This window comes from Balaenoptera ricei, chromosome 16 (assembly GCF_028023285.1).
Source record: "Balaenoptera ricei isolate mBalRic1 chromosome 16, mBalRic1.hap2, whole genome shotgun sequence".
In the NCBI taxonomy this organism is placed as follows: domain Eukaryota; kingdom Metazoa; phylum Chordata; class Mammalia; order Artiodactyla; family Balaenopteridae; genus Balaenoptera; species Balaenoptera ricei.
This window is the reverse complement of record NC_082654.1, coordinates 21,042,870-21,055,310: the sequence shown is the minus strand read 5'-3', so window position 1 is coordinate 21,055,310 and position 12,441 is coordinate 21,042,870. Positions and strand designations below refer to the sequence as shown.

The 12,441-nt window shown below is 35.1% G+C and overlaps 1 long non-coding RNA gene across 2 annotated transcripts in view; it reads right to left on the bottom strand.

Annotated features, from left to right (window-relative positions):
• Nucleotides 1-12,441, bottom strand: part of LOC132350506 (uncharacterized) — a 608,613-nt gene that overhangs the window by 269,119 nt on the left and 327,053 nt on the right. For both annotated transcript variants that reach the window (XR_009497936.1, XR_009497937.1), the window contains exon 6: nucleotides 12,220-12,288. This is a non-coding gene — a long non-coding RNA (uncharacterized LOC132350506). The remainder of the gene's footprint in view (nucleotides 1-12,219; nucleotides 12,289-12,441) is intronic.

Sequence of the window (12,441 nt, the reverse complement as noted above, 5' to 3'; positions counted from 1 at the left end):
GATCAGATATCAAGGGTCGGGGGTTCTAGTTAAAATGACTTAGCAGGGGTTTTGCTAAAACTAGATTTACAAAGAAATGCACAGATGGGCCTAGGAGAAGGTTGAGGACCCTGACCAAAGTTTGATCAAGCAAAGAATTATTCGCACACACAGAGATAGTGGTCACTAACCCTGTCTCATGCATTTCTCTTATAAAGAAGAAGGTGTGAAGTGTTGAGTCACACTCCTTCCAAAAAAAAAAAAAGTCCTCTAGACTTGGCTTCAGGGGAAAGAAAAGGATTTTTGTAAAATATAAAAGGCTGTTTTAAAAATTGCTGTGTTAAAAAGCAACCCAGCTAGAGATGAATAGCCATGTAGTCTGAGAGTCATTTTCCTCACTTTGCACATAAGGTGTTTTCTTTTTTCTTTACTGAAATTATTGAAAATGTGTGAATGATTGAGAAGTTTTGATGTATTCAGCTCAATAAAAAAGTAGAAAAATGAAGTTATGTACTAATTTGATTGAAGATATCATAGCTACTAGGAACCAGAACTCTATCTAATGGCAGAGACAATGAGCAGGATTTAAAAATGCTCTCCACACCCTATTATCAAGGATAGATTGTTTAGAGGTTAAAAGTTTGAACTCTAGATTCTGACCAACCCAGGTCAGAATTTTTGCTTCCTTATTTCTTTGCTTTGCATACTCAGAAGAGTTGCTTAATCTCTATGCCTCCGCTTATTCCAGAGGCATCTTGGAGGAGATAAAGGGGAACATCCACCTACCCCTAGCACATTCCCCCAAAGCAGTTCCTTTTCAAACAGTTTCAAGGTTACTTCTTGGCATAAGAGTTATTAAAACTGTGATAAAAAGAAAGCCTTAGAGGAGACAATTTACTGTATTATTGAGGCCAACTGAGAGAACTAGGATTCATATTGAAGGTCAGGGACTTAAATAATTTAAAGATTTAAGGATGAATGGCAAAATGATTTCTGCCTGTAAGGAAGGTACAGTCCAGCAAAAGTAGGATGATGTTATTGAAGACAAACTGTCCCATCCATGAGATACAGAAAATTTGAGGAACTCAGGGAAGACAAAAAGATCAATGGCTATTTAGGGACAGTCATTGGAAAGCCCAGTGGAAGAGGGTTTGTTAGATATGAAGATTATATTGGATTTCAACTATGAAAAACGACAATGTGTTTTGTTTGGAGTCATCACTAACGAGTTTTATTTTGATTCTTTAGTATGGTGGATCTAGCAAAAAATTAAACTACAAATCTCTCTTGACTTATGGTAGGGTTACCCATGGTTAATTGAAAATGTTACAATTGGAAAATGCATTTAATGCCTAACCTACCAAACATCATAGCTTAGCCTTGCCTACCTTAAATTTGCTCAGGACACTTACATTAGCCTGTAGTTCGGCAACATCATCTAACACAGAGACTATTTTATAGTAAATTGTTAAATACTTCATGTAATTTATTGACTACTTTACTGAAAGTGACAAACAGAATGGTTGTATGGGTGCAGAATGGTTATAAGTATATTGGTTGTTTACCCTGATGATCACGTGGCTGACTGGGAGCTGCAGCTTGCCGGGGCAGCCCAGCATGCCAACAGAGTATCAGGGAAGAGGGCATCCTATGGCATGTCGCTAGCCCGGGAAAAGATCAAAGTTCAAAATGTGAAGTGCAGTTTCTACTGAATACATATTGCCTCATAAATCAAACCATCCTAGATTGAGGACTGTCTGTACTTCCTCAGGAGATGGCTTATTGGGTTTAATTAGAAAGAGTATAATTAAAAGTAATAGGCTCAGAGTCTTCGTCAGAATGCCCTTGGTACTGAATAATGCTCATAAACAAATGATAGTTCAAATATTTGTTTTGTAACCCATGAATAGAAGATTAAATGCACAAATTTGATAAGATTCTTATTTCCAATGCTTTATCACATATGAGAATATCATATAATCCTATATTATGAAATAGTGAGATCTCATGATCATTAAAATACCCTAGATGTTAAGGAAATGGCCACTTATCTACTTATTCTATGTAATAATTATGCTATTGCCTTAGAATTTTAAAATTACATTATTTCTCTCTCCCTTTCTCTTTATCTCTGTCTCTGTTTCTCTCTCTCTCTATATATAGATAACTACATGTGTATTTAAATATAAATAAATTATATAAATCATACATGATTTACATATGTAGGATTACATATATATGTACATATATTTTACACATATATGTAAGGTTTTAGAGCAGGAGTGATGTTCTAGTAATGTCATGTGTGACCCAGAGCAGAGTCTGGAAACTGAGTGAAACTGACTACCCCAGGTGAAAATGGATCTGGCCACCAGACCATCTCTAGATCTTTAAACTATAGCTGAATAAATTTATTAACCATCAGTGTTTGTATCATACTTTCAAGTAAGATCAACTGTTTGAACATCTACCAAAAAGTTTTTCCCCATTTTTTTGCATTATTTTTACCACAAATTTAATATCTCTGAAGTTCTGAAATCTAGTACAGGTGGTTGACTGTCAAGGATCAACTGAGTATTGATTTTAAATGACATCTCAGTTGAATATGGTGGCTAACAGGCATATAATAAGAGATAAATAAAGGAAAACGTATTATTACACTCTAGTCAAGATTACTTCTACTTGTTTCAATCCTGTGTAATACGGTCTTCAAAAATATTACACTGGCTTTGTTTACTGACATAATTTGTGCCAATCCTTATCTAGGCCCAAAACTCGGCGGTGGCAGGGAATATGTTTGTTTATCTTTCAATGTTTTATCCCTAGTTCCTGGTAAAATATCTGCCACACAGTTTCACACATAAATTTCTAAACATTCAATAGACTTTAATAGAAATGAACTTCTAAAAACTGAATTTATTACCAATGTTTCAATGGGAGAAAAAGAAAGTGAAGAAATGATAGTGAAATCACAAGAAAAAAAGAATCACCTCAGAGAAGTCATGGCACAGATATCAGTATTTTCAGAGTCAAATGATTAGAACAAAATAAATACATAAATGGTTTCAGTAATTTACAGTGAAGGCTCCTATCCTGTGCCTACTTTAAGTCATGCCTAATATTATATATCATATAGTATTTTTAGCTACTTTTGAGATATAATTCCTATACCATGAAATTCATTATTTTAAAGTATAAAAGTGTTAAAAATTCAGTGGTTTTTAGTATTCACAAACTTATGCAAGCTCCAACAATGCGTACTCCCAAAATATTATTATTGCCTCCCAAAAACCCCTTTGTGAATTAGCAGTCACTCTGCATACTTCTGTAACCTCAACCTCAGGTAATCGCTAATGTACTTTCTGCCGCTATGGGTTTCCCTATTCTGGACATTTCAAATAAATAGAACCATACAATATTTGGCCTTTTGTGCCTAGCTTCTTTCACTTAGTTTAAAGTATTCAGGTTCATCCATGTGGTAGCATGTATCAGTATTTCATTATTTTTATGGCTAAACAGTATTCCATTGTATTGGTACATAGCATTTTTTTTATCTACTTATTATTGAACCTTCAGATTGTTTCAACTTTTGGTTATTATGAATAATGCTTCTATAAACACTCATGTACAAGTTTTCGTGTGAACAATTTCTTTTGACTATATACCTAGGAGTGGAACTTCAGGGAAATATGGTAATCTTATGTTTATATTTTTGAAGAAATTCCAAACCAATTTCCAAAGTCACTGGTCTATTTTAAATTCCTACTACCAATGTATTTGGGTTCCAATTTCTGCTCTTCTTGTCCTAGATTTGTTATTATCCATTTTTTTAAATTATAGCAATGATAGTGGGTATAAAGTGATACCTTGTGGTTTTAATTTGCATTTCCCTAATGACTAATAATGTTGAGCATCTTTCGTCTGATTATTGGTCATTTGGATAACTTCTGTAGGTAAACTGATGTTTTCAAATACTTTGCCCATTATTTAATAGGGTAGTCTTTTTATTGTTGAGTTGTATGAGTTCTTTACATAGTATAGGTAGTAGTCCCTTGCATATATTTTATTCCATTATCTGTTTTTTAAAAAAAATTCTTGATAGTACCATTTGAAGGACACATGGTTTGTTTTTTACGAAATCCAATATAAATATCTTTTTTTTTTTTTTTTTTGCTTGGGCATTTTGGTGTCATATCTAAGAAACCTTTGCCTAGTCCATGGTCACAAAAATTAAAGTCCATATTTTACATTTTTAGTAATTACATTACGTTCTTAATGCATTTTGAATGAATTTTTGTGCATGGTGTAAGGCTGAGATCCAATTTTGTATTTTGCATATGGATAGCAAGTTGTCTCAGCACCACTTGTTGAAGAAATAATTCTTTCTTTAAGTTATGATTAAGTTATATTGGCATCTTTGTCAAAAATCTGTTGACCTTAAATGCAAAGGTTTATTTCTGAACTCTCAATTCTGTTTCATTGATCTGTGGCTATGCTTATGCCAGTACCACACACTCTTAATCACTGTTGTTTTGTAGTAATTTTTGAAATTAGAAAACATTATTCCCTCAATTTTAATCTCTCTTTTTGTTCAAGATAGTTGTAGATATTCTGGTTCTACTGAAAATACACATGATTTTTAGGATCAGCTTGTCAATTTCCACACACACACAAAAGAAACCTGGCTTGTGATGTAGGATGTGTTGGATTTATAGTTTAATATGGGGAGTAGCATTATCTTAGTATTAAATTTTCCAATTCATGACATGATATATTTCTCCATTTATTTAGGTCTTCTTGAATTTATTTCAGTGATGGTTTGTAGTTTTAAGTGTACAAGTTTTACAAGTTTGTTAAACTTATTCCTAAGCATTTTATTGTTTTATGATGCTATTGTAACCACTGCTTGTGTGTAGAAATACAACTGATATTTGTATATCTATATAATATCTATCTTATAACATGAAACCTTGCTGAAGTAGTTTATCCGCTTTAAGAGTTTTGTATGTGAATTTTTTAGGATTTTCTATAAACAAAATCATTTATCTGTGAACAGAGAAATTTTTTTACTTCTCCTTTTTCAGTCTGATGACTTTTATTTATTTTTCCTGCCTAATTGCTCTACTTAGAACCTTCAATATGATGTTGAATAGAGTGGACATTCTGGTGTTATATCTGACCTTAGGAGAAAAGCTTTCAGTCTTTCACCATTAAGGATGGTGTTAGCTGTGGGTTTTTCATAAATGCCTTCTATTAGCTTGAGAAAGTTTCCTTCTATTTAAAGTTTCATTGAGGTTTTTTAACATAGAAGGGGGTTTGATTCTGTCAAATACTTTTTCCTGCATCAGTTGAGAGGATTGTGTGAGTTTTGTCTTTTATTCTATAAATACAGTATATTCTTTTCTTTAATTTTTTATGTTGAAGCATCCTTGCACTACTGATCACTTGGTTATGGTATATAATCCTTTGTATATTTGACTGCATTTGGTTTGATCATATTTTATTGAGGAGTTTTGAGTTTACATTCCTAAGGGAGTCTGTAGTTTTATTTTCTTGTAACACCTTTGTCTGCTCAAAGGTAATACTGACTTCATAAAATAAGTTGGGAAGAATTTTCTCCTCTTCAATTTTGGAAGACTTTGTGAAGGGTTAGTATTAATTCCCCTTCAAACACTTTGTGGAACTCATCAATAAATCCATTTAATCCTGGATTTCTCTTTTTGGGAAGATTTTGACCACGAATTCAATTTTCTTTTCTTTTCTTTTTTTGGGGGGGTGGTTACAGACTGTCTAATAGTTTCCTGAGGCTTCTGTAATGAAGTAGTACAAACTCTGTAAATTAAAACAGGAGAAATTTATGTCTTCACATTTCTGAGTGCTAGATGTTTAAAATGATGCTGTTGGCAGGGTCATTCTTACTTCTCTTTTCTTAACTTCTAGAGGTTGGTTGCTGGCAATCTTTGGTGTTCCTCTGCTTGTAGCTGCATCACTCCAATGTCCATCTTCACATGGTCTTCCTTCCTCTGTGTGTGTCTGTATCCAAGTCCCCCTCTATTTATAAGGACACTGTTTATTGGATTTAGGGCTCATCCTAGTCCATTATGACCACATCTTAACTTTGATTACATCTGCAATGACCCTGTTTCCAAATAAGTCCACATTTACAGGTTCCAGGTGGATATGAATTTTGGAAGGGACACTGTTCAACCCAGTAAAGTTTGCCACAAGCCTCCAAAAATTCACATCTTTCCCATGTACGAAATACATTCACTTCATCCTAACATTCCCCAAAGCCCTACCCTATTGCAGGATCTCAGCTAAATATGACAAACTCAAAAAGTCCAAGGTCTCATCATCTAAATGAGGTATGGGTGAGACTTTGGGTATGATCTATCCTCAAGCAAAATTCCTCTCCATCTGTGGACCAATGAGACTAAAAAACAAGTTATCTGTTTCCAAAATGCAATGTTGAATCATGCATAGATAGAATAGATATTCACATTCAGAAAGGAAGAAATGGAAGGAATAAAGGGTAACATGTCCCAAACAAGTCTGAAAATCAGCAGGGGAAATTTTCATTAGATTTCAAGTCCTGAGAATGATTCTCTTTGGCTATATGCTCTGTTCTCTGGATCCCAAGGAATAGCCCCATGCTCTGGCCTATGGTAGCAGTCCACTGCCCCCCTTCAGCACTCAGAGATGGCACTGCCCTCTCAACTGTGAAGGTGTTGGTTGCCCTACCTCTTTGCCCATGGAAACAACTGGAGACCTGCCCTCTGGATCTGCAGAGGCAGACATGACTTTATCCTCTCGACTGTTTCCTTCTTGTAGACTTTTGGAAGTCTGATAGCCTTCCTGCATTTTGTTCTGTCTCTGTATACTTCAGTCCAAGCTGGCAGTGTTTCTGTTGATATATCCTTCTCAAAACCTTTGTTGGTCTCCCATGGATGTAAAGCCAAAAGGATGCACACCATCTCTATGCTGGCTTCTGCTGAGATGTTTGATTAAAGTCAAATCGTACATGATTAATATCTTCAGCAAAAGATTTTCTGGTAGTATTCTTAGTGTTCTCTCCAGAGCATGCCTTAGTATCTTTTGTAATATGGATAGGCCGAGAATTTTCCAAACCACTTAGCTCTGGTTCCTTTTTACATAATAGTCCTTTCCTCAATTCATCTCTTTCCTTTCACATTTTACTATAAGTAGCAAAGAGATATTGGGCTGTACCATGCCCACTTCTTGGAAATATCCTCAGCTAAATATCAAAGTTCATTGTTTAAAAGTTATACTTTCCGCCCAACATTAGAACACAGTTCAGCCAAGTTGTCTGCCACTTATAACAAGGATCACCTTTCCTCCAGTTTCCAATAAGGTATTCCTCATTTCCATCTGAGATCTCACCAGAAGCACCTTTAACCTCCATATTTCTACCAAAAATCTCAAGACTATGTAGGCTTTCTCTAATACACTTTTCAAAAGTCTTTCAGCCTCAATACATTACCCAATTCCACTGCACATTTTGAGATATCTTATAGCAACATATCTACTTCTGATATCAAAATTTGTATTACTTTCTCAGACCTGCTGTAACAAAGTACCCACTTCTTTTTATTTTAGTTTCTTACAGTGGGATGTTAGATTATAAATTTGAGATCTTTCTTCTTTAATATATCTTTTTACGTTATAAATTTCCCTGTAAGCACTGTGTTAGCTGCATTCCACATGCTCTGGAACATTGTGTTTGTGTTTTCATTTATAGAAGAGTATTTTCTAATTTATCTTCTTTGATCCATTGATTATAAGAGTATTTGTTTAATGTTCCCATATTTGTGAATTTCCAAAATTTCCTTCTGTTATTGACTTCTAATTTCATTTCATTTTGCTTAGAGAATATAATTTGTATGATTACAATCCATTTAATTATACTGAGACTTGTTTTATGTGTTAGTGTATGGGCTACCTTGAGGAATGACTCCTGTGAAATTGAAAATAATATATATAATATATCTGAAATTGTTGTGCTTGCCAGTTTTTTCAGGTAGGTACAACAAAACACCACACACTTGGTAGCTTATAAACAACAGAAATTTATTGCTCACAGTTCTGGAGGCTAGGAAGTCCAAGACCAAGGCTCCAGCATGTTTGAATTTTGATGAGAGCTCATTTTTGGTTCATAGCATGCTCCTTCTTGCTGTGTCCTCACATGGTGGGAGCGCTAGGGATCCCTGTGGGTTTCTTTTATAAGGTACTAATCTCATTCATGAAGGTTATACCCTCAAGCTTTAAGCATTTCCTAAAGGTCCCACTCCTAATACCTTCATCTTTCGGGCTTATAATTTAAGCATATGAATATAGGGGGAACGGAAACATTCAGATCATAGCAGTGCTCTATAGTTATTTACTCAGTCTAGTTGGTTTATTGTGTCTTTTATATGTCCTATTACCTTGTTGATCTTCTGTCTCATTTTGTTATCCATTATTGAAAGTGAAGTATTAAAGCCTTCAACTTTTGATGTTCTTTCCATAATGATATATAGTTCTCATATTTTTTATAGTCCATCATGCACGGATTATTTTAGTTCTTTCAATATATTTAAAATACAGAAATAGAGAACACATGCATTTGGGAAATAAGAAATGATACTTAGAAAGTTAAGTCTTTTGCTGTTGCATTCCTGACTTTTTGAGATAAAAATCAGAATGGGCAACAAATACTGTTTTCAATAAATTCTGTATCTTGGCTTTATTAAGGACAATTTCTAGTGATTGCTTATTTTTTCCTGTGTATGGGCCATACTTTGTTTTTTTGTGTGTCTTATACTTCTTTTGTTGAAAACTGAAGGTTTTAAATAATAAAATGTGACTATTCTGGATATCAGATTTTCCTCCCTTCCCATAAGCTATTGCTATTTATTGTTGTTTCTATTCTTGTTCATACTGTTTATCTGCTTAGTGACTTTGCTGATTTAACTTTGTAAAGTCTGTATACTTTGTCTTCTGTGGCCACTGTAGTTTCTGCTCAGATAGCTTAGTGTCAGTTAATGATCGCCAGATATTTCCCTAAATGCCTAGAATGAATAAGTCCCCCAGACTATTTGCCAAGGGGCTCTGTGTTCATGTTGGGGCATACCTTCAATGCTCAGGTAGGCAGTTTACAACTCTGCCTTCTTGCTTGTGCAGAGCTTCAAGGTCAGCCAGAGGTGAGGACTTAGGGCCTTCTCAGGTATTTCTTGAGCTTGCGCCTAGATCTTTGCATGTTCACGGACTATTAGGTTCTCAGGAATATGTCAGAACTTTACAAAGCTTCTACGGCCATCTCATTTCTCATATTTCTCTCTCCCTCTCTTTTTTTTTTTTTTTTTTGTCAGTTTTTTTGTTGCTCCTGCAACATTAAACAATTGCCACTGATTGCTTTTGACAATTATCCTGGGAGAAAAAGGTGTTCACATTAGGTGGGCTCTACATCAGGTCAAGTAAAGAACACTCTTGCAGATGGAGTTTTCTGGGGAAATTCTAAGTAAGTCAAATAATGACACTTCTCTAGGAATGGAGCTTTGTAGGAGCCTCAACCCAGTGTTTTAGAGGAGCTTCAACTCAGTTCTGCCCAAAGGGCTTTTAAGCTGCTGGTTTTTACTGTAATTATGGAGGTATTAGTTTTCAAGGGTACCACTGAGTCAGGTAGTGGAGGATGGGGATAGAGAAAGCTAAAACACCATAATACTTGTTATTCTTACTGAGACACAGCCTTTTTTTTTCTGGATTAAGTGTTTTATGAATTGTTGCAAGTATTTGATTAATTTCCAGATTTGTCAAAAAGTTGATATTCACAATGTTTGCCAGTGTTCTCTTTGATTTTATGAAGTAGAGAAGTTGTGAAAGTCCTTACTCCACCATTGTAACTGACGTTTTCTTCCTACCATGTTCTTTTGAATTACTATTCAATGATGTTGCCAGCATTTTCTTTTAGATGCTGAAAGAAAAGTGGGGAGTTGTACACAATGCTGTGAAAGTCATATTTTAAAATATCTCCTTCATTTAGTAAATATGTAACTGGATATATCATCTCATGGACTAAGCATTCATATTTAAGAAAGAGCAGGAATGGCCTTATCTGTACAGAAATGATATAGGTAAATGTGGAATGTGCTTGAATGCTTGTCAGGACATGTTATGGCCTAGATATGTTTATGCCTTCGAAAAATGTGTAGAAATATTATCTTTCAAAATAAAAATTTAAAAAAAATCTTTTTTAAAGGAAAGTTTTGTTTGCATTAAGATGATAACTTGAAAGCATTAACCTGAGTTTTTAGATCTATAATTTATTGTACTGTAAAATGAATATGCCATGTGCGTCTGTTTTAGAAACTGCATTATAAATATAACATGGTTTTCAAATATATCATGATTAAGAATATTTTTAGTATCAAACCAGAGATTAGTTTAGATATTATCCTTCGTGGTAGAAGGATCTTGCCATGGGTGTGCGCACCACAGTAGAGACTGGTGACAAAGGTCAAGCTGGTGGTATACAGGTGCACAGCTAGGGAGGCTAGACTCAAGTGTGCACATAGTGGTGGCAGTCAGCCATGAGGTTTCAGGCTGGCATCTCGCACCCATGTTGCCACAGAAGCCTGGGCTGATGGCCTGTGTGAATCCCTGGCTCTGATGGAGGTGGCAAGGAGGGAGTGAGGAGGGAATTGGGTAGCTGGTGTTTGTGAACATGAATACATCTAGGACAAAGCATGGTGAAATCTGCATGGGGTCCACTATGGCTGTGCTGACCATTGGTTTCTTCAGTGGCAAAAGCTACTAAGATCTCCTGCAGAGCTCATCACTGGGAACCACAGCTGCTGCTGCTGCGTGGCTGATACCGGTAGCCCCTGCTCTTTTTTGTTCCTAGCCATCTCTATATATCAGAGATTTGCTGGTCTCTGGGTGGGGTGAAATCAAAGCAGGTCCTTTTTTTGTGCCCCAAAAGAGTGGGGAAGCTGGTCACTCACTCCACTCTCTCTTTCCAGTCAGAGGAACTCTTTCTAGGTGGAGAGTTTCCTCTCGGCACTGAGCAGTGCTGGCCTGGGGAATGATGATGATGTCGGCAAAATGAAGCTATTCTTCCTTCACTTTTTTCCTGGTTATTCTCAGGTTTTTTGTTCTAGTATGCTGCTGAAGTTTCTTAAGTAGACCCCTGCGCTCTTCCAGAGCTGTTTGTTTTTTTCCCATAAATAACTGTCAAATTGTCCATCTTTGTTGTGGAACAGAGGCTGGCATCTCCTACTTCGCCATCTTGGTGATGTCACTCTTTATTCAATTTAAATTGAGTACATTTTTTGCTTGGAAGGCATTTATAGAATTCTACTAGATTTTTCTCTAGATATTTTTATTTTAACATGCCATAATATTTCAGATTAATCATTTCCAATTGAAGGTTAGGTGGAAGCTACTCAATTTCATGGTTAAATTGATTTTGAAATATAGAAATTTTTTTTTTTTCACTTGGTGTGAGGTTTGAAACAAACTGTTGGAACTATAGCTTAAGCTTAGAAATTTGTAGATTGAGTACTGAAAATTTGTGTGATAGTGATAATTTTACTTCCTGTTTTAACTCTTGTCAGCATGGGAAGGTTACAAGTCTGTTGACATTACTTGTATTTCAAACAACATTAGTTTTTATGGAAATGACTTTAAACCAATATAAGTTTCGTATATAAGCTATCTCTCACCTTGAAAGTTTAGATGGATTCACTAAGAAGTATTATCATCTGCAACAGAAGCTAGTTTCTAAAGCCAGTCAGTGTTTAACAATAATGATTGAGGGTAGTTCTTCTTATTCAAAAAAATTCAGTTTGGGTCCTGCCATCAAAAATAACAATAAAACTTCACCACTGGTAAATCATCAACCAGCTATGTGGTAAAGCCAAGTTAGGATATTCAACTCCTATTTCTTATGAAAATTCATGAAACGACAATGTTAAATTCACTAGAGCAGACGACGTTCACCATTGATACTACTGATTCAACAGGCTAAAGTATTTTCCACATAGTACGTGCTGATGAATAATATAATAAATAAACATACCTTTAAACAACTTACACTTTCACAAGCTTTGTAAATCTGTCCAAATGAGTCTTTTTATGCTTCACCCATACTTTTACCAACATGAGTTACAGCACATCATAGCAGATTTCACTTCAGGTTTTAATGAATTAGTATTTTCTCAACTTCTTTGAAAATATTCTTACCTGTGGTTATTCCATGCAGGCTATTCATAAAGGCTAATTCTTCAATCACTTCAAACTCAGTATTGACTCCTGGAAAAAAGTAAAATTTGTTAACTCATCAATAGTCAAAGAGAACAATTCAAAATCATCCAGCTTATTTTTAATTGACTACTGATTTGCTCCTAATATCCACAACTCTTCAGTTTTTTTTTCACAGAAAGGCAAATAGTTTTTAACAATTTT